Raw genomic sequence first — 21,235 nt, forward strand, 5'->3', positions numbered from 1 at the left:
GCTTGTCCGCCCTATTCTGGAGTATTGCTGTGCGGTGTGGAATCCGCAGCAGGTGGTACTGACGGATGACATCGAAGAAGTGCAAAGAAGGACATCTCTTTTCGTATTATCGTGAAATAGGGGAGATAGTGTCACAGACATGATACGTGAATTGGAGTGTCAATCATAAGAACCGAAGCGTTTTTAGTTGCGACGGGATCTTCTCATGAAATTTCAATCACCAGTTTTCTCCTCCGATTGCGAAAACATTCTGTTGGCACCCACCTACATAGGGAGAAATGATCATCACGATAAAATAAGAGAAATCAGGGCTCGCACAGAAAAATACAAGTGCTCGTTTTTCCCGCGTGTCGCCCGAGAGTGGAATGGTAGAGAGATAGCTTGAAAATGGTTCTTTGAACCCTCTGTCAGGCACTTTAATGTGAATAGCAGAGTAATCACGTAGATATAGCGTCCTCTCGCAGCGGAATTCCTCCTTTGCACCCTACCCGCTCGCTCTCTACTAATCGGATCTTGTTACCACATGACAGACACAGCCCGTCTGCGCCACGCTCCTGCGGCCAGTAACAGTACCACAATAACCTCTTTCGTATACATTACGATATTGCGTGACTTGGCCAGTGCGTCTATTACAATGCTTTACTTTCTCTTTCATTGGCTATTTTGCACACAGGAGATCATTAAAACATGTAAACATCACAATAACATACACAACATACGTTTAAACTACATTTAAATGTACACAGTTAATAAAGCTGGAAAATCTTATTAGTGGACTTTGTTGTTTTGTTACACACGCCCCACATTTCATTGATCTACGTTGGCAAATATAGTCTAAGGAAACGTTCAGAACGTAACAACAAGTCTCTAAACCAGCCAACTTTCAGTGCCATGGAATTTAAATTTAATTTATTATTTGCCACTGTCCGAAACATGTTACTTATTACTCATTTGAAATATGTTCCCTAGGACTATATGGTTCGTCAGAAAAAAAAACTTTTTACAAAAACAAATATGAACAGAAAATATTCAATTAAATATGAAAGTTTTTAGTACAACTGCTAGATGTAAATCACACAATAAGAAAAGAAAAGATTTGTTCACTGACCTATTAACATTTGGCATCAATTAAACAACATGAGCACTCACTGATTAAAAATGATGAAGAAGTTTTCACACAGGATTTGTAACATGTATGTCCAAATGAAATTTACAACTCTCATAAACTAAGCGTCACGAGTACTCATTACCCAAAAGTGATCTAAAAATAGTTTTTCACACAGCATTTACATTTCTTGTGCCCACACAAGAATCAGCTGAACTACTATTTACATTTTTTGACCCACACTATTCACATACACACTGCCTACTCATAAGCATTTATTGCATAGCCTCCTTTTCCTGGAAAGAAGAAACAGATTACTGGTGTACTACCTCGTGTACATCAGCTTTCAATTATGTGTGGGTACCTCAATGTGTTCCACGTCCGTAGGTAGCTCATTCATAATATTTTTTACTTTTGTCAGGTAATAATTCAGTTTCCTGCACGTTAATTAGTGTCCGTTTTGCAACATTTATACCAACAACTTAAATAACAAGTCTCACTTCATCGGAAGTCACCAGTTACATATACTGTACATCTCCTTAAACTAATTACAATACAATTAAGGTTCTGATTACAATTTACATAACAAAGCAAACGCTCATATAATTAAAAAAACTTTATCTTCATTATTTAAACATGACATCCACAGTGTGTGACCATTAAAAAAAACTAGTTTATTAGTCCTCAATTAATCACAATTATTTACAGGCAGAATAACATTATTTGTCTCTGCTGTGATAGAACCATCCAATATTGTACCTGATATCAGAATGTGAGCATTAGGGTGAGAAATGCTTTCATTTTTGAATGGCCCATTATAAATAAACTTGAACTTGGAAATATGATTATCTGTGTCAATGGATTTCTCTCGTGAGTCGACGAGGACACTTCATCCGATTATGAATTTTATCGGTTTTAAATTTGCAGTAGTGCCTTTTAAGTAGTGCTTTAGCACGTTTTCTCTTCTTTTCCCTCAGCATCTCTTTCTTTTGACTGATGTCTAAATCTTGTCGCAGGAGGGAATCGATCATCTCCTCTGTTACACTTTTCCACTTAACACCCAACATGATTTCTTCTGATGTGAAGCCTGTATTCTCGTAAGACAACGAGTTCATGATCTATGCTGTACGGTTGTTATGGCAATACATTCTGAAATATCTACCCAGTTCACGCATGTAGCGTACGGAAGGACTGCTCGATGGGTGGTAAGCCAAGATATGATATCTGAGTGCTTACACAATGCAAAGAATAGCGTTAAGTTGACTATATTGTTTTCAATGTAGTGGAGAGTTCTGACACACTCCTTACAGAGCGCACAACAACGCCCAGAGGGTGACAAACAAGACCTTGCAAACATGTTGCATAATCACCCTGACGTCTTCATCCATCGTCCTGACACCACTGAAGGCTTTATTTATAATTTCCAGGTCAAACCTCACCATAAATTTAGAGTGTCACCATATATCATTCCTCCACACTATAGAGAGAAGGTTAAAGCTGAAATTCAAACTATGTTACAACACGGAATCATTAAGCCAGCAGTAAGCTCCTGCAATAGTCCGTTACACATTGTTCACAAGAAAGATGACTCGATCTGTTTGGTCTTGGATTCGAGAAAAATTAATACCATTACAGTACTAGAAAATGATAGACCTCAAGCTATTGAGGAACTCCTCTAAAATTTCTGTGGTGTACACGTCCTGTCTTCAGCTGACTTACAATAAAATATCTGGCAAATTGAAATTCATCCAGAATTCCGAAAACGCGCTGCATTGTTGTGTTTCGGTACATGTTACAAATTCTGTAAGCTAGCGTTTGGGCCCAACATTTCAATGGCAGCATTTATTCGTGGGCTAAATACTATTCTCTCTGCTTATTCGATGACATTCTTATAGCAGAAAAATCTTCGCAACAACATAATAGAATTCTAAACTCTCTGCTGCGACTCTTTCCTGACACCGGCATTACTGTAAATTTGGAGAAATCCGCATTTGTAAAATCTAAGGTAAAACTTTTAGGCCACGTCATTTCATCGACAGTCATAGAACCAGATCCTGACAAATTGGAATGAATAAGATTGACCTATTCACCTACTAATAAGCGTGAAGTTCGCAGTTTCCTCGTATTAATCAATTTTTATCGTAGGTTTCTGAACTTAAAAATTATTACAACGCCAAGAGTGTATGCTGTCACAGGAAAAAAACACTCTGTGGAAATGGGATGAGAAGGGTGAAATGAAATTCCAATGCTTGGAAAAAGCACTGCTTGAAGCTAACATATTAGGTCATCCAGACTCATCGAAAGATTTTTGCTTGTCCACAGACTCTTCCAAGATTGGGCTTGACGCTCACGTGTTTGAAGAGGTGGAGGAAAATGTGGTTATTGTATAAAGGAACATAACCTTCAGCAGTCGCGTTCTGACAAAGTCAGAACTAAAATACGCAATCACAGAACTGGAGCTATAAACCATATTATGGGCTTTTACGAAATTCTGTTATTTTCTATTTGGTAAAAACACGAAATTCTATACAGATCATCGTGCACAGCAATTTCTGATGTCATCAAAACCGACACAAGAGCTCCTAAGACACTTGACTCTGTATCTTCAAGAATTTCAAATGACCATCATCCACATCATTTATGGGGAGAATATTGTTGGAGATACATTGTCTCGTGCATCCTTTGGACTATCAAGAAATAACAAGCAAGTTCAACATGACAATAATTTCTATCTTCTTTACATAAAGAAAGTCTTGTTTGAGAATTTCGTTTCGTCCTCATTACAGAACATTGTGAAAGAGCAAGATAAGGATCCAGTATGGAATGACATTAAGGAGAATTGGCAATCCAAGCCAGAAAGAAGAAAACTTATTACCTGTTAGCTTAGACACTGGTGAATGTTTTCCTTTAGAAACCTAAATGACGACAATTTAACGTGCCAATACCCACTGCAACTTAAATTATGAATCTGAAAATAAGAATTTTAAGTAACATTTATACTGCAGTTAGTATAAGGATTACTCAATTTTTTACAGATGTAAATACAAGAGAGAACGGGTATTGAACAGTATCCCATAGTGAAGACAACATTAGGATAACACAACACCCAGTCCCTGAAAGGAGAAAATCACCAACTCCGCCGGGAATCGAACCCGGGCCCTTAGGATTGACAGTCTGTCGCACTGACCACTCAGCAACTTTTTTTTTTCGGGGGTGGACAACTATCCCACTACACTTTACTACAATGCATATCCTGTAGAAAGATGGATCCGATTTATGTGTAGTATAGATCTCTGTGTGTTTTGTGATAGGGTCATGACAGGATAGTACTAGTAATTCCCAACAAAAGTGCACCTTTGATCACAAAAATAACTGTTGAACAGTACAAAATTATTCAATATAGGATTATTAAGATATTGAGGTTACGTAAGTAAAACGCTGATACATGTCATTGTCAAGATTTTTAATCAATATGCACCAAATACTGCCTGTGCAGAACAATACTTTTTAGCGTTCCTGTATATAGCTGCCTCAAGCCTCCTATGTCCGTATATATACAAAGCATCTGTTATGCAATCTAATATTTTTTGAGTCTTTGTTTGTCTGACGCTCCAATATGCAAAGCATTTCTTTGCCAGTACAATTTTTTCTGTCATTTTGTGTATAACACTGTAAAATGCAGCTCACTTTCCTTGACGTTTATGTTATAAGGAAACAATGCCTGTGCAGAATTACTTAATATTCAATTTACACTATATGTTTACCTTAATAAGCTTCATGAGCAGATATCTTAATTAGTAACCAAACAGTTCTCACAATGCTACAAATACGAGTTTTATGTACAAAAATTTTAGATTCATGTTAATATATTTGTGTCTGATAAGAAACAATTTACAAATTTTCATTCGTATAAACTGCATGTGCAGTTACTTACTTGATTATCTTCACTTATGTTTACAGGAATATGAAAAAAAGTTTGTGAAGTTGTTACGATAAGAATTTTCTGTCCATAGAGTACCAAGTAACTGGGATCTGCCAGGGCACAAACAAATTACAAAATGCACATGCACACGTCTGCAACAATGATGTCACTTCCAATGATGACAGCAACCAGGGAGGTCTGTCATAATGACGGATGTCTGCAATAACTACCGGTTCCTGAGTAGCAATCAGCGACCAATGCTGAGCTTCGCCTCCAAGAGCCACAATTACACAGTGCTGCTTCAGTGAAAGGACACTGACAATACCAGCCGCTGTGTCACCAAATGCAGTTTCCCCAACCAAAGGTTTCAGTGATATAGACACTGTACACAACGCTGCATGATTCTACTACACTCTACGTTTCTACGTTGAGGTGTTAGTGCTATATACATTAAATAAACCTCTACACACAATTTACTATGTTGCTTCTCCTCTCATATTCCTACAAGTGTGCAAAGTTCAAAACAATACAAAACTCCCTGTGCAGCGAACATTCCCTTTTTACAAAACTATAACACTTTACATGAAACTTCCTGGCAGATTGAAACTGTGTGCCGAACCGAGACTCGAACTCGGTACCTTTTCCCTTCGCGGGCAAGTGCCCTACCATCCGAGCTACCCAAGCACGACTGATGTCCCGTCCTCACAGCTTCAATTCTCCCAGTACCTCGTCCTTTCATCCAGGAGTGCTCGTTTGCACGGTGCGCTGAAGACCTTCTGTGAAGTTTGGAAGATAGGAGACGAGGTACTGACAGAACTGAAGCTTTGAGAACGGGACGTTAGTCGTGCTTCGGTAGCTCAGATGGCGCCGGTACGGTAGCTCAGCGTGTTCGGTCAGTGGGTTAGCTACCCTTTGTAATAAAAGAACTGGGCAAACGGATCAACGAATAAAGGTCATCGGACCTCCCCCCTGAATAATTCAACGAACCATATAGAACAAAATGAAATTTAAAAAAAGAAAATGGTAGAGCACGGCCGCGAGAGGCAAAGGTCCCAAGTTCCAGTCTCGGTCAGGCACACAGTTTTAATCTTCCAGGAAGTTTCATATCAGCTCACACTCCGTTGCAGAGTGAAAGTCTCATTCTGCCAACACACTTCATGTTTTCTTATTATTTTTCTAAACTTTACAGGTTGAAATTTTTCATATATTAAACAGTGCCAAACTAATTATTTTAAAAGGCTCCCAAAACGGTAACAAGATAATTGAGCTAATAATGAACAATCCTTCAAACATTAATAGAACCTCTACATCTTAATGTGTTTCGTTTAAATGTTTGAACAGTTTTAGTCAACAAGAAATGCTTCTCTACATTGTTTGTAAAAACAATATTTACTGTCTAACCTATATGTTTATGTATACGTTTGTCTCATAATAAAGCAGTTTTAGCTCCTTTTGTACTATTTATGCATATGTTCCGTTCAGATTCTTAAAGATGAGCTCTCCATTACATTGAAAACAATATAGTCAACGTAACACTATTCTTTTCATTGTGTAAGCACTCAGATATCGATAGTAACAATCTGAAGGCGAAACACAGGAGTGAAATTCTAAGCATTCATGTGAGACGAGATCTGTCTGTGAGAGCGGAAGTAGTAGTGTCGGTCGAGAACTCAGAGACAGAGGACGTCTCACGCTAACCTCAGTCGGACATGGCAGATCTCACCGCACTAAAGGCCTGGTTTCATTTATATAGCCAGGAGAGATCTAGATGGCTTAACTACGCTTGAAGGTGGAACTCAAGGTAAAATTCACAAACATAGCGCAAAAGCTATTGTAGGGGTGGGTTCATGATTGATAGTCCGAGTATGCCATAATCCCATGGTTTGCTTCTCAGTTAAAGAAGCCTCCTTATCCTCCAAATAATAATAATTATTCTGCACATCTCATTAATATATAACTGCTGTGGTTATTAAATGTCAATGTAACTTTGAAATTGAAATAATTGGTTAATCTGGCACTTAGCCATTATTAATACCTATTTCATAGTAACTGACATTGCCTATTATTGGTTATGGGGTATGATGATTCTAAAGTTTTAAATAGACTTAATTTATGAAATGACTTCTCACAAGTTACTCAGTAGTTAATAGGACCCAAACAAATTCCTTTTTATTAAATTAATTCCTAGTAACAACAAGATTTAGCAGCTGCTGCTGCATGCTGCATGCTGCTGCGAATTGCTGTAAAGCACATGAAAAAAGGCACTCATATAAAGATGTGAGTGCGAAAGTTAGGGCCCAAACAAAGACACTGACACACTATAACATGTCATGTACCAAAATGCAGTAAATTCCATAGTTCAAGCCAGATTCTGTATCACTTGTAAATTCTGATTCTAAAACGCAGTCATATAAGTTAGGTATTCAGTGTTACAGGTTCCTGTAGTTTTACACATTGAAATACGCAGTCAGATAGGATATCCAAATGTTAGTTTTAAGTTTTTCACGTAACCATCTGTTGAGGGCTTAAGTGACAGTTAAACTGACACTCATACAACTCTCACACAGTGTTATGCAGGCTAGATTCCGTTTACTGATAGCTCAGTTTGCTTATCGGGTCCATTTTCACAGACGAACATAGACAATAGTTGTTGTAGATACGTTACAAATTAGTTGCACATACGTTACATTGTTTAAATCACCACAGTATAGCTACATCTTCTTTCTCCGAGACTCTCGTATTCTGTCAGAGTTCTGCTAGCGAAAGCAATGCACCGACACTCTTTGCTCTCCCCTTGTTCTTGAAATACGTGCACCTCAATACCGTAGTCGCACGAGTTGGTTCCCATGTGAAATGAAACTGTCAAATTTGGATGATGTAATACTACGTCTTATACGAGATCATCCTTTAGTTTATCGAACGGTATTTGACATTTCTTTGTCCAAATAAAATCACTATTTTTCTTTAACAAACCACATAACTCAGAGTAATTAAAAACTTGCCCTTCTACACATTTGCGATAAATATTACAAAGACGAAAGAAAGCCTACAAATGTTTTTTGGTTCATGGGTGTGGACAGTTTCTTATCGGCTCTACTTTTCGCAGGTCTTTAGTTATTCCTAAAGTTGTTATGACATGACCTATAACTTCTACTTCATTTTTCACAAATTCACATTTCTTTAACTTCAGTGACATTCCCCAGTGTCTCAGTGCTTCAACAGCTTCTGTTAATAGTTCAGACTGCTCTTCCCATGATGACGTTGCTATTAACAAATCGTCAATATAGATCGTAATTCTGGGGCCAAGTTCTTTCCCCAGTACACTTCAAGCCCTCAGAAGACCACCGACATTGACATGTTCAGTTCGAAAGGGATGACTTCATACTGATAGCATTTCCCATCAAACAGGAATGCAGTCAGTTTTCGCGATTCTTTTTAAGGGCTGTCTGCCAATGCCAGCGGTCAGATTGAGGTCTGTCAAATACCGCACATGATGAAACTTTTTCATAACATTGCCTACACTCAGGACGATCCGTCTCACGTTTCACAATCCTGTTATCTTTTTTATTCACCAAAACAAGGGGATTGTTATATTGGCTATTAGAACGTTCTATGACGACCCACTCCTCCATGCGATTTATTTCTGTTTGTACCGCTTCCCTCCTAGCTATTGGTACTTGATAAACTGATCCAAAAGATGGATCATGGGTATCATCTCAATTTTATACTCAAAATCACGTACATGACTAGGTTTATCAGAAAACACCTCCTTGTTATTAATAAAAATATCATACAGCTCCTCCTTTCGGTAGGAAACTATGCTCGACACATTCTCCACTGCTGTTACAAACTCATCTTCGGAAAGTGATACGATTACGTTCCTAACATGGTAACACTCGGACCCTTCCCTCAACCTTTCGTTCATAGGTAATGGTGTCGTGATCACTGACTCTGTGATCGACATCATCAAAACCCACCTCTGCCGGCCGAAGTGGCCGTGCGGTTCTAGGCGCTACAGTCTGGAGCGGAGCGACCGCTACGGTCACAGGTTCGAATCCTGCCTCGGGCATGGATGTGTGTGATGTCCTTACGTTAGTTGGGTTTAATTAGTTCTAAGTTCTAGGCGACTGATGACCTCAGAAGTTAAGTCGCATAGTGCTCAGAGTGATTTGAACCAAAACCCACCTCTAATTTGTTTTCTCCTACAGCACATACCATCGTTCTTCTGTCACAATTAATGATTACTTTATTCTTTATAATCCAGTCCATGCCCATAATTATTTCTGTGCTCAACTGAAAAACGACTAGAAAACCAAATTGAAACTCAACATCCCTAACATAAAATTTCATCAAAATTTGAGTCTTACTCGGTTTACTACAGGCACAAGTTGCATCTACTGCTTTCACTCCCGTACCAGGCATTTCGACTACATCCGTTACAGTCTTAATTCTCTCATAAAATGACTGGGATACAACATTAATCTGCCTTAGAATATCAATTAACGCCTGAGTTTCCATTCCGTATACAGCTATAGGTATCATAATTCCATCACGTCGCTTCGATCATTAAACTTCCTTCCCCATTACTTCCAAATCACTCCACAAGACGTAATTCCGTCTACATAACTTATCTGGGGGTTTCTTCCGCCTTCCCGTGTTACGTACTTCATTCTGAGACAAAACTTACCTTAATTCAGGTTCACTTACATTTTTATCCACCTTCGCGAATCACATCTACTTTGGCTTCGTATACCCTACAACGATCTGTTTCGTTCAATAATTTTATTCAGATGTCGTAAAGTACACAATTAGGCTGCACATCCACAGTCTCCGGTTGCTCGATCGAATACGCCGAATTCGGCTGAATCGGGAACGGCGTCTCCCAAAGATCTACTTATCTGCAGCTCACGTGCCCCATCATCCCCACTATATTCAATAATCTCATCAATATTACCCATTATATTCGTATTAACTTCATTTGATACGCGCAGCGTCTCCCTCAGATCGCTCGTCCCCATCGTTACACACACTTCACAATTGTTATCATCCTCCACACTCGACTTCGTTTTCCACGAAAACGTACTTTCCTGTCTCTTTCCCACTCCTATATCCCATCACACATTCCACCTAATTGCCTCAGCCATCCCCTATCATCGCTCGCTGTTCGGACTTCATTAACAACAACAACACGCGTCTCCACGATCGGACACTGCTCTTTAATCGCCGCCGTGTACAACTTCTACGACACATACCCGCTGTCGCTTCGACATCGCAAGTTCATTGCTCTTGCATTGTTTCCTAACCACCTAACTTCTTATGTGAGCCCGCCCGCCTTCACTCGCTTTGTTGCCACCACCGCTGTTATATTGTTTCCTTTGATGGGGCCGTGTACCGAAACCCGCATCAGTTTGCCCCTTTACTGTTGCGGACCGACGTTTTCCGAGCATTAATTTTCGCAAACTCGGCCGTAAAGTCTACTTCTTCCACGACCGCCACCTCTTCCTCCTCTCCTATCTCTGTCTCCGTGAGCGCATCTCACGTCGTAATCATTGTGATGGTTATGGTTTTTGTTGCTATTGAAATTGTTTCTGTTCTGGTTACAATTGTATCCTCCGTGGAACGTTTGTCACAATCGCAGTTCGAAGCGTCAGTGTCACCTACTCTCTTCAGAAAGGATGTTTCATTGTTTTGGCCGTAAGATAGCCACGGACATTCCACAGTAATTTTCCGCGAAATACCGTTAACACACTCTTTTGTGGCAGCTGACCGTTCATGTATTCCAATTTTTTTAAATAGCTCTTCGCAATACAATTTCATATTTATCTCTTTACTAGGTCGATATGGAGAAGCTTGCATAAATTCCTGCAATACCTCGCCCTGTTTATCAAAAGACCAGTGTTTTTCTTCAAATTTGCTGAAAAACTGCTCCAAAGTTCGGCAGTCGTGTACGGCATGCACTACCAACCTACTTGCGTCCCCTACTACCTTCGTCCTCTCTGTTCTAATTCGATCCTCTTCAGACAATGCTGAAGGGATTATCTTTCTGCATGCGTCCATGAAAATGACTGTGCAGATTTCACCCTTTTGTTTGAACTTTTCAATTTCGAAGCTTATATGAGTGGGATATGCCCTCCTTAACGTGAACGTAGTAGCCAAATTCTTTACACTATTGTAGACTTTTTACCTGCTCTTTGTTTTTATAGGTTTCAGATCTAAAACTTTCTACTTCCTTGTTTTTGAACTCCACAGCTTCGTGATGTACCTCAGCTTCTAAGGAATGAGTTTTGTCCTGAACATCAGTAGTAATTACCTCTATTGTTCCTTTAAATTTCTTTTCTGTTTCGCTTTGAGCTTTCCCGATCTGTCCCTTCAAAGTATTGACAGATAGATCCAATTCACTGGGAATTTTCGTCCGCTCGTCACTCACTGTCTTAATTTCCTGGTTTACTTTAGTGCCTAAATCCCTACGGATCGAATCTATAGCTTCAGGTAACTTGCTACTCACTGTATCGTAAAAATTCTCCTTTTCCTTTTTTTTTTTTTTTTTCACTGCTTACAGATTTCTTTTGAGCTTCCATTTTACGATCGAGCTTGTCATCTAACTCACGTACTTTCTCTGTTATTTCCTCGCCCACACCTTTGCGTATTGAAGAAGATATTTCATCTTTTAACAAACTCATATCAATTCTTAATCTACTCTCCATCGAACTCTTCCTATCGTTAATTGAAACTACAACAATTTGTAACTCAGTCTTCGAACACATCATCTCGTTCATTGAGCCTATTTCAGTTTGCATCGAATCCAGCATCTGAAATAACTTAGAAATGTAAAATCATTGGGGGGAATGACAACCCAACGACTGTTGAAGATGGTGTGACAATAGTCCTAATTCAAACCACGTGCCTGATTTATTACTGATTCTACTTTTGTTTGGATTTCAGCCCCTGTACATAATTTTCCCTCTTCGTGAACATTTCTCCCGAAGTCTCCTGACAGGAATCATCAACCCCTTACTTTATAGTCACACTCTTCCATATATATTGAGATACCCAACCCATTGTCTTTCCTCAGCTCACCGTTCAACAATTCCGATCTCGGCCCACGCCTTTGTGGCTGCCGTCCGCCAGCATTGCCAAGTTCAACATTTTTGCTTTTCTGTTGCCTGATCAAAACTTCCAGTAACCAATATTAATTGTAAAATCAAATTTTGAAGATCCGAGCCACTGGATAATCACAAGATTGAAATTGTCCTGTCATGGGGTGCCACCTGTAACATCCAATTTCCTCCCAGGGTGGTAGACTAATTACAGAATTACCGCGTTGCTCATGGTTTGATATTAATTTGGGATAAGGCATCGAACTCGAAGTGGACGTATTATCCAGAAGAAGTCAGGTGCTGACATAACTTGATCGTTATTGTGCGATTTACTTTGTGCACTAAAGATCGGCAGAAACAAAAAACGTACAAATATACTGAAACCAACTATCGAGATTTAGTTTTTGTTCCATAAATTACTTCTCACACAAAACTGTCTGAACATGAGATATTGTTAACTGTACTGCTTTGTCAAATTATTTGTCAATAACCAGCACTTAATTAGCAAGTCCAAAATAACTAATCCTTTTGTTTACTTTCATGCAGACAATTAATCAGTTCTATGAACTTCAATATTCTTGTCATTTACTTTCACTTCATTAATGACACACTCTGTTAGTTATGGATACGGAGATACACCTAAGCGTGTAATCCACAGTAACAACTACCCGACAGGATCCTCTGGCGTATACACATAACTTGCTAAAATATTTTTTACTGGTCGATTCGCAACATATAATGGCAAGCCTGTTACAATTCTAAATGATAAACTGGTCGGGTCTAATTTCTTAGCGATAACACACAGTCAACATCGGTTTAGGAAAAATCGTTCCTGTGGAACACAACTAGCTCTTTATTCAAATGAGGTGTTGAGTCCGAATGACAAGGGATTTCAGATCGACTCCGTATTTCTGGATTTCGCGAAGGCTTTTGACACGGTACCACACAAGCGGCTCGTAGAGAAATTGCCTGCTTATGTAGTTTCAGTTATGTGACTGGATTTGTGATTTCTTGTCAGAGAGGTCACAGTTCGTAGTAATTGACGGAAAGTCGTTCTAATAAAACAGAAGTGATCTATGGCGTTCCCCAAGGTAGTACTACAGGCCCTTTGCTGTTCCTTATCTATATAAACGATATGGGAGACAATCTGAGCAGCCGTCTTCGGTTGTCTGCAGATGACGCTGTCGTTTATCGACTAATAAAGTCATCAGAAGATCAAAACAAAACTGCAAAACGATTTAGAAAAGATATCTGAATGGTGCGAAAAGTGGCAGTTGATTCTAAATAACGAAAAGTGTGAGGTCATTTATGAGTGCTGAAAGGAACTCGTTAAACTTCGGTTACAAGGCAAATCATTCTAGTCTAAAAGCCGTAAATTCATCTAAATACCTAGGTATTACAATTACGAACAACTAAAATTGGAAGGACCACATAGAAAATGTTTTGGGGAAGGCTAACCAAAGACTGTGTTTCATTGGCAGGACACTTAGAAAATGTAACAGACCTACAAAGGAGACTGCCTACACTACGCTTGTCCGTCCTCTTTTAGAATACTGCTGCGCCGTGTGGGATCCTTACCAGATAGGACTGACGGAGTACGTCGAAAAAGCTCAAAGAAATGCAGCACGTTTTGTATTATCACGAAATATGGGACAGAGTGTCACAGAAATGAAACATGATTTGGGCTGGACATCATAAAAAGATACACGTTTTTCGTAGCGACGGAACCTTCTCACGAAATTCCAATCGCCAACTTTCTCCTCCGAATGCGAAAATATTTTGTTGACACCATCCTACATAGGGTGGAACCATCTCCAGGATAAAATAAGGGAAGTTAGAGCTCGTACCGAAATATATAGATGTTCATTCTCTCAGCGCGCCATACGAGATTGGAATAATAGAGAATTGTGGAGGTGGTTCGATGAACCCTCTGCCAGGCACTTAAATGTGATTTGCAAAGTATCCATGTAAGATGTAGATGCTGTCGGTGCGGCGAGGACCGTTATATGATGACAATGTACGGCCACAGGCTCTCCACCGCCATTATCTTTGGGCCCCCAGCGCTGTGCCCAATTACTTCTCCACATTAAGCCTGGCCGGCCGTACGTGAAATCTTGCAGTGAAACAATTCTTCTGTCGATAATATTCTCTATGAGAGCGCTGGTGCACAATCTCGCCGAAACAGTTCCGGCGAGATTGTGCACCAGCGCTCTCACCTGAAGATGGCGGCCAGTTGGACCGCGGAAATATTGTGTCATGAAGACGTCATGATCCGGCTGCATACCCGAGAAGAATATTATCAATTATTACGCCGGGAAAGCCTTCGTAGTCACTATTCTTCTGTCCTCTCGCAACCATACACAACATATTGTTTATATTTCATTTAAATGTACTTAGTATAGCAGGAGAAAACTATGAGTGGGCGCTGTGTTGTTGTGTTACAATGCCCTTTCACCCTGCATTTTATTCCCAATCTCGAAAGTTTCTTTTAGGCCGTCATAGCTTTTTCGGTGTATAGATTGAACGCTAGGGCGAAAGACTGCTTCGCTGTCTTACACCCACATTAATCCGAGCACTTATTTCTTGGTCTCCCACTCTTATTGTTCGCTCTTGGTTCTTGTACATATTATAATTACACGTCTTTCTCCATGGCGTACTCGCAGTTTTTTTTAATTTTCGAGCATATTGCACCATGCCACAATTCCGACGGCTTTTTCTAGATCATCATATCCTCTGAATGTATCTTGAGCATTCTTCAGTCTTGCTTCCATTATTAAAATTAGAACTGTCTCTCTGATGCCTTCACCTATCCTAAAACCAAATTGATTGTCATCTATCATCCTCATTTTTCTTTTACATTCCTCTCTATGTTATTTTCGTCACCATCTTCGATACATGAGATGTGAAACTGACTGTGCGTCTGAATTCGCACATATCTGCCGTTGCTATCTTCGAAATTGTTTGTAGGATATTTTTCCGAAAGTTTGAGGTAAGTCGCTAGTGTCGTAGTTTACACACATCATCTTGAAGAATCGTACGGTTGTCACTTCCCCCAGTGATTTTACAAATTCTAAGGGAACGGTGTCTAAAACTTCTGCCTTATTTTACCTCATGTCTTTCAGAGATCTTTACCCCCCTCCCCCACCCCAATCCCCCTCTTATACTGGATCCACGATATGTCCATTCGTTTCTTCTATCACGTTGTCAAAAATGTCCTGCCTTGGTACAAGCCTTCAGTGTACTCGTTCCACTTGTACGCTAACTCCTCTGTGTTTAACAACCTCTTAGACGTCTCTTGCTTTTATTTTCACTGGAGGTTGTTTTGACTTTTCTGTACGCTGAGTCGTTTCTTCCTACCATCATTTGCTTTTCGGTTTCTTCATATTTTTCCTGTAATAATTTTGCCTTGGATACCTTGAATCTCTTATTTCTTTCATTCCAAAATGATTTATATTGTTGTATTTCTGCCATTCCTTGAACGTGTTTTTACTTCCTACATTCGTCGATCAATTGAAGTATTTCTTCTGCTGCACAAGACCTCTTTTGAGTTACCTTTCTTGCAGCTATGTCTGAGTGTCGAACATCTGCGAACCAACGTCTGCGGTTGCTATTTTTACAGGAGTTCACCTCTCTCCAACTGAACCGGCTACTCTAGCATTCCTTATCGCAGTATCCACATCCTAGGCGCCTGTCATCATTTCTTGGTACTTCAGTGTCCCACTTCTTTCACAACTATTCTTACAGACTATTCTCTTAAACTCGAGTCTACTCTTCATCATTACTAAACTATGAGTCGGGTACATATCTGCGCTTGTGTGTACCTCACAGCCCAGTACGTGATTTCAGAATGTCTGTTTGTTGAAAACCATTGTACAGTGATTAAAAGTTCTGCCTTACTTCCATTTAACTATAACTTTCATAGCTATTCGCATCGAGTAACAGGTAGTGCTGTAGCTTGCTTTACGGGAAGGTGAGCCAGACGATGATTAACTTCGCACAGCGCTTTAACAACCATGGGCTGACAGGCCGGTCAGTTCGGGAGAGGCATTTAGACAGTTCCCCACGCTTGTGTAGACCAATGGCGGCCTTGCTCCCAAATTCCACCTCAGAGAAAACGACACTCAATCAGTTACAATATGACGACACACAGAACAAAGTTTACACAATGCACAGCCAGCACACATTACTTGTCTCACCTAGGTTAGCGTGATGGCTGGGGCGTCAGGAAGGCCGTCCATCCACAAATAAAATAAACCTTGAATAAATTCTGAATAAGCAGACCGTGCAACAGAAGCAAGGAACGCTAGGATTCCCTGTGTCATACTGACTGTATTGGAACTAAAAGTAAATTATCTGAAGACAAAGTTTAGAGGCAGGAGGGCGTTACCCACAATAAGAGATCACATACCATGTGTCAGTGACACTGTCCGTTAATACATGAGGTGTCGTTTTATTTTTCCCGTTAATGCTATCAACCATTTTAAACGCATAAAGTACCCCAACTAATCGAACTACACACTACCGGACGTATTAACGTTTGCAAAACACTATGGAGAGTGCACAGTTCAAACGATCTCGTTCCAGATGTTAAGTATTTTGACGGTTAATGATGTGGGTTTATATATATGATATTAGTGGCTTCAACATGTAATTAGGATGACAGGTATTATTAACGACACTATTTCAGCTACTTATGTTCATTCTGCATCTCATACCTGGCCCCGGCAGGGGAATTCCATTTTGCAGCACAAAAAAAAAAAAAAAAGGTCACATTCACAGGATAGGAAACATCCAAAATCGATTTTATGACTATAATAATTACCTAACACCTCTTTACTGACTTCAGAATTTCTGAAAGAGGATGGTACAGAACGAGTGACGTTTGCATGGAAGAAATAAGGTCGCGGTTCTGTCGCTCTCAAGGAATCACTTTTTTTTTTCACGAACAGTATAAAACACCAGAATTTAGGATTAATGTGCATTCATTACACTGTATTGCGTGTCAGCCCGTATTATTTTCCCTTAACTTTGGACTAACCAGTCCAAAATTTACTGTCACAATTAAATAGATGGAGATCTGACAGTGTCAACCAAGATACCATACCGATAACACATGAAAAAGTTCTCAGTTTTCTTCATGTTTCGGAGGTCAGCGTTCTATATGTTAAATATCTCGTCGACATCAAGGTTATGAAATACGGAGCTCAGTTTTACCTAAGGAAGAAGTCATATAGTCGGAATAGCCGTCATTTCGATGGAGATATTCACACCGAGTCATTTAAGAATTGATTAGCGACTCTATGGCGTGATTTAAGAATGTAAAGAGAGATATTGACTGACCGACAATCTGAAAATGAGATCGGTGAGTGCAGAGTTCCTTTCTACGCCGGTCTTACATGTTCATTTAGTGACTGATCTGCAGAGGAAATGACAGCAGATGATACATATTAGTAGTACCAATCTCGTTTTACTGGTACGGGGGAAGGGGGCTCATACCCTCCTCTATGTGACAGTGTTGGTGATTACACAAACCAGCTTTTGTTTTCATTGAAGAGCAAAGTGAACAGCAGTTCATAAGTATATTTATAGACGAGATAAGCTCGATGACGGTCACAACTGTTGATGCTCGTTTCCCTGTATGTGTTTCCTTTGGTCATACATGGGCGTAACAGATGGGTGGGACAGTGCTTAAGTTAGTATACTGGAAAGCAGCTAAGCATAATACCACCTTTTATCATTCTGATTTACGTTTTTATTGCAGTCCAGAATTACTCAATTCCTATACTGTGATGCCTGCTTGGTGGATTTTTCCAGGCGTCCACGTGTAATCATAACATTTGATTGTCCTCAGTCGTTTATGCTCTTTCATCTCTTCCACCTATTCTGCTTCTCCTCCCCCCCTCCGTCTCCCCCTTCTTCTGCTCTCACTTCTCGTCATTCTTCTCTACTTCTTCCTATCTTCTTCTTCCAGGATTGCGGCTTGGGTAAAACTCTTTCGATTATAATATCTTCCTCAGCCCTTCTGGTCGTACTCTCCTTTTGGAATACAGTTCATGTCTGCTGCCCATCCATTGTCAGAAAATGTTCGATAGTCTCTTGTTGTCTGACCTTATTTCACTAATATGTACTCTGGATTCGTTTTTATTTCGTGATTCTTCTAAATAAAGTCACACGGGAAAAAGAACCTGTAAACTCTGATACAGTTATTATTAAAACGAAAATCTGTTACGCTATGCATAGTATGCATAGAAGAAAGGGAAATACTTTACTACAGTTTACTTGGTCACTAAATAAAAATCGTTTCTTGTAAGGTCTCAAGTTAAATATTTCAGATCCGTGGCTATAGCAGTTTCCTATAATCAATTCTATTTCCCTCAAAACTATAAATTTGTGTTCACATATGTCTAAAAATAATTTCAATAAGTGTAGCCATGCGTAAAAAGTTACGTTAGGTTGTGACAAACAATGCAAAAGAGTTAGATTACCCTAGATGAAATGAAGAGTGAACTAATTAAACACTACCACATCAGTCTAAAATCAGATTAGATATTATCAGAATCAACGAAAACCAATCGAAGTTATGCAAATTCATCTTGATGTCATGTTTACCACAGTGAAGTTTGGTATTTATGTCAGTGACTGTTCTATAACGTTCTTAGAGCTTCCCGTTCGCCATTGTTTTCTTATTTTCACGCATTTCGGCTTCCACACCATTTCCAGTCTAATTATAATCACATTACTAAACGAGTATAAGTTGTCAGCACTCCAATCATCAACTGTCAACTGAGTTGATAGTTGGACTGCTGACATCACAGTTGCAGATAGTTTGCGTAAACCAGTTAGGTTGGCCACTGATGCAGCGTATATATGCATCGGGATAACCTCTTCAGCATCAACTAAGGCCTAACGATGTCGCACTGAAGCGCCGAAACTGGTAGCTACACAATAAATAAGATCATAAGGACGGGTGTAGGCATTTCATTTTCTTACAGTTTCTCAGAATGTACTTTTGGAGCCCAGCATTGTATGGTAGTGGAACATGGACTGTTGGAAAACGAAGCATTTGGGATGTTGTGCTACAGAAGATTGTTGAAAATTAGGTAGACGGATAGGAATGGAATGAGGAGGTTCTGCACAGAATCGGCGATGAAAGGAATATATGGAAAACACTGACAAGAAGAAGGGATAACAGGATATCTGTTAAGACGTCACGGAGTCAGTGCCATGATACCATAGGGAACTCAAGAGAGTAAAAACTGTAGAGTAGGATAGCGATTGGAACACGTCTAGCAAATGGTTGAGGACGTAGGTTGTAAGTGCTAGTCAGACGAGTCAGAAGACTGATGACCAAATATAAAATAAAATAAAGTAATTGATACATTAATCTTATCGTCTTCTTTCCCGATTCTCGTCACTTTAATGTTGCCAGTTTTTAGTTTCATTCTAAATTCCTTAACAACACGTACAGTCTTCTCCACTGTTACCCGCAGCTCTTACCTCCGTCTGTCCTATTACAGTCACGTCAACAGCGTACTTGAAGGATTTCATTTTTTCCTCCAAGACCTTATAACTTTTTCAAAACGTCATTGGTTAGCTTTTCAGCATACAATTGATAAGTACTAGAGACATACAGCAACACTTTTTCACGCCACTTCCCATACCCACTTCTTCGGTTTCATCTTCTCCTCGAATTAGGACTTTCTGTCCCGTATAGAGCTGTTTTTCAACCTTTTATCCTTCTAGTCTGTTATCAGTATTTTTCAGCATTCTCAGGAGCATACACTGGCCAATTATATCAAAATCTCCTTCCCAGTCGATAAAACAAACATCCTGGGTTCGATTCCCGGCAGGGTTAGGGATTTTCTCTGCCTCGTGATGGCTGGGTGTTGTGTGCTAACCTTAGGTTAGTTAGGTTTAACTAGTTCTAAGTTCTAGGGGACTGATGACCATAGATGTTAAGTCCCATAGTGCTCAGAGCCATTTTTTTGATAAAACAAACATTCTACTCACTTCGAAAAATTTTCATTCCATCATCCTCAGACACCCAACGGAATTTCTGTTCCTTCTTCCTTTTCTAAATCTGAACTGGTCTCATACATTCGCCTCTATTTTCCTATCTGTTCTCATCCTTTTGGTAACATGTCATATATAGCTAAGTGTCCTATAATTTTTCCACTGACTGGCATTGAAATTCTTTGGTACTAGAATCATTGTGCTGTTAAGGAAATATTCTGGCCAGATACCTGTGTCATATATTCCATTGACCAGATTCGTAATTCTAGTTACAGCATCTGTCCCTAAGGCTTTCACTGTCTCAGTAGGCACTTGATCAGAACGGAGACGCCCTGAATCGGATAAGGAAACGAGTGGACGAAATTTATGGAACCACTTGACTTAAAGAAGTATCGGTTGATAGGAAACATCCTGTGATGTCAAGGAATCGTCAAGATGCTAAAGGAGGAATGTATGGAGTACAGAAAAGGTTAAATTGTAGAGGGAGATTGAGATGTGACTGCAGCAACCAAGACCAAATGGATGTAGGCTGCAGCAGTTATGCAGAGGTGAAGGGGCTTGTACGGGATAGAGTAGGTGGAAAGCGGCGTGAAACAGAAATTAAAAAAGAAGTTGACGTTCTAAAAGTATATGAAACTATTAGCTACAACAATTGACCTAACAGGTTCACTAAAAATCATGCCAGGAAAAGAGCTACACGTACTTTCGAACTGGTGTCTTTGGTAGGGACCTCTTCGCTACTTCTGTTCCAATGAAGCGGCGAAATTCAGAGTGGCATCGACCGGGCCGTTCTCGCGAGCAGACCAATCGGTAGCGGAGCAGCACAATTCTACAGGCGGTAGCAAATACTCGGCCGGCATGTTTATTTGCGTACTGCATTTACGTTCTTGCGACCGTGTGTGGCGTGTGTGTGTGAGAGAGTTGTCCGAGAGCCCTACAGTCGTAACGTTTTATTTGGCGGTGAAATTAATGGACCGTGACGATGGAGCTGTAGAGCACCATAATTCGGAAGTGCTCTTTAAATAACTCGACTTTTGTAACCTATTGCCGTATGCCGTCGTAAACGGAACTTATAAGGCCGAATAGGTCGCTCGTGTG

Source organism: Schistocerca nitens, chromosome 8, assembly GCF_023898315.1.
Source record: "Schistocerca nitens isolate TAMUIC-IGC-003100 chromosome 8, iqSchNite1.1, whole genome shotgun sequence".
NCBI lineage: Eukaryota > Metazoa > Arthropoda > Insecta > Orthoptera > Acrididae > Schistocerca > Schistocerca nitens.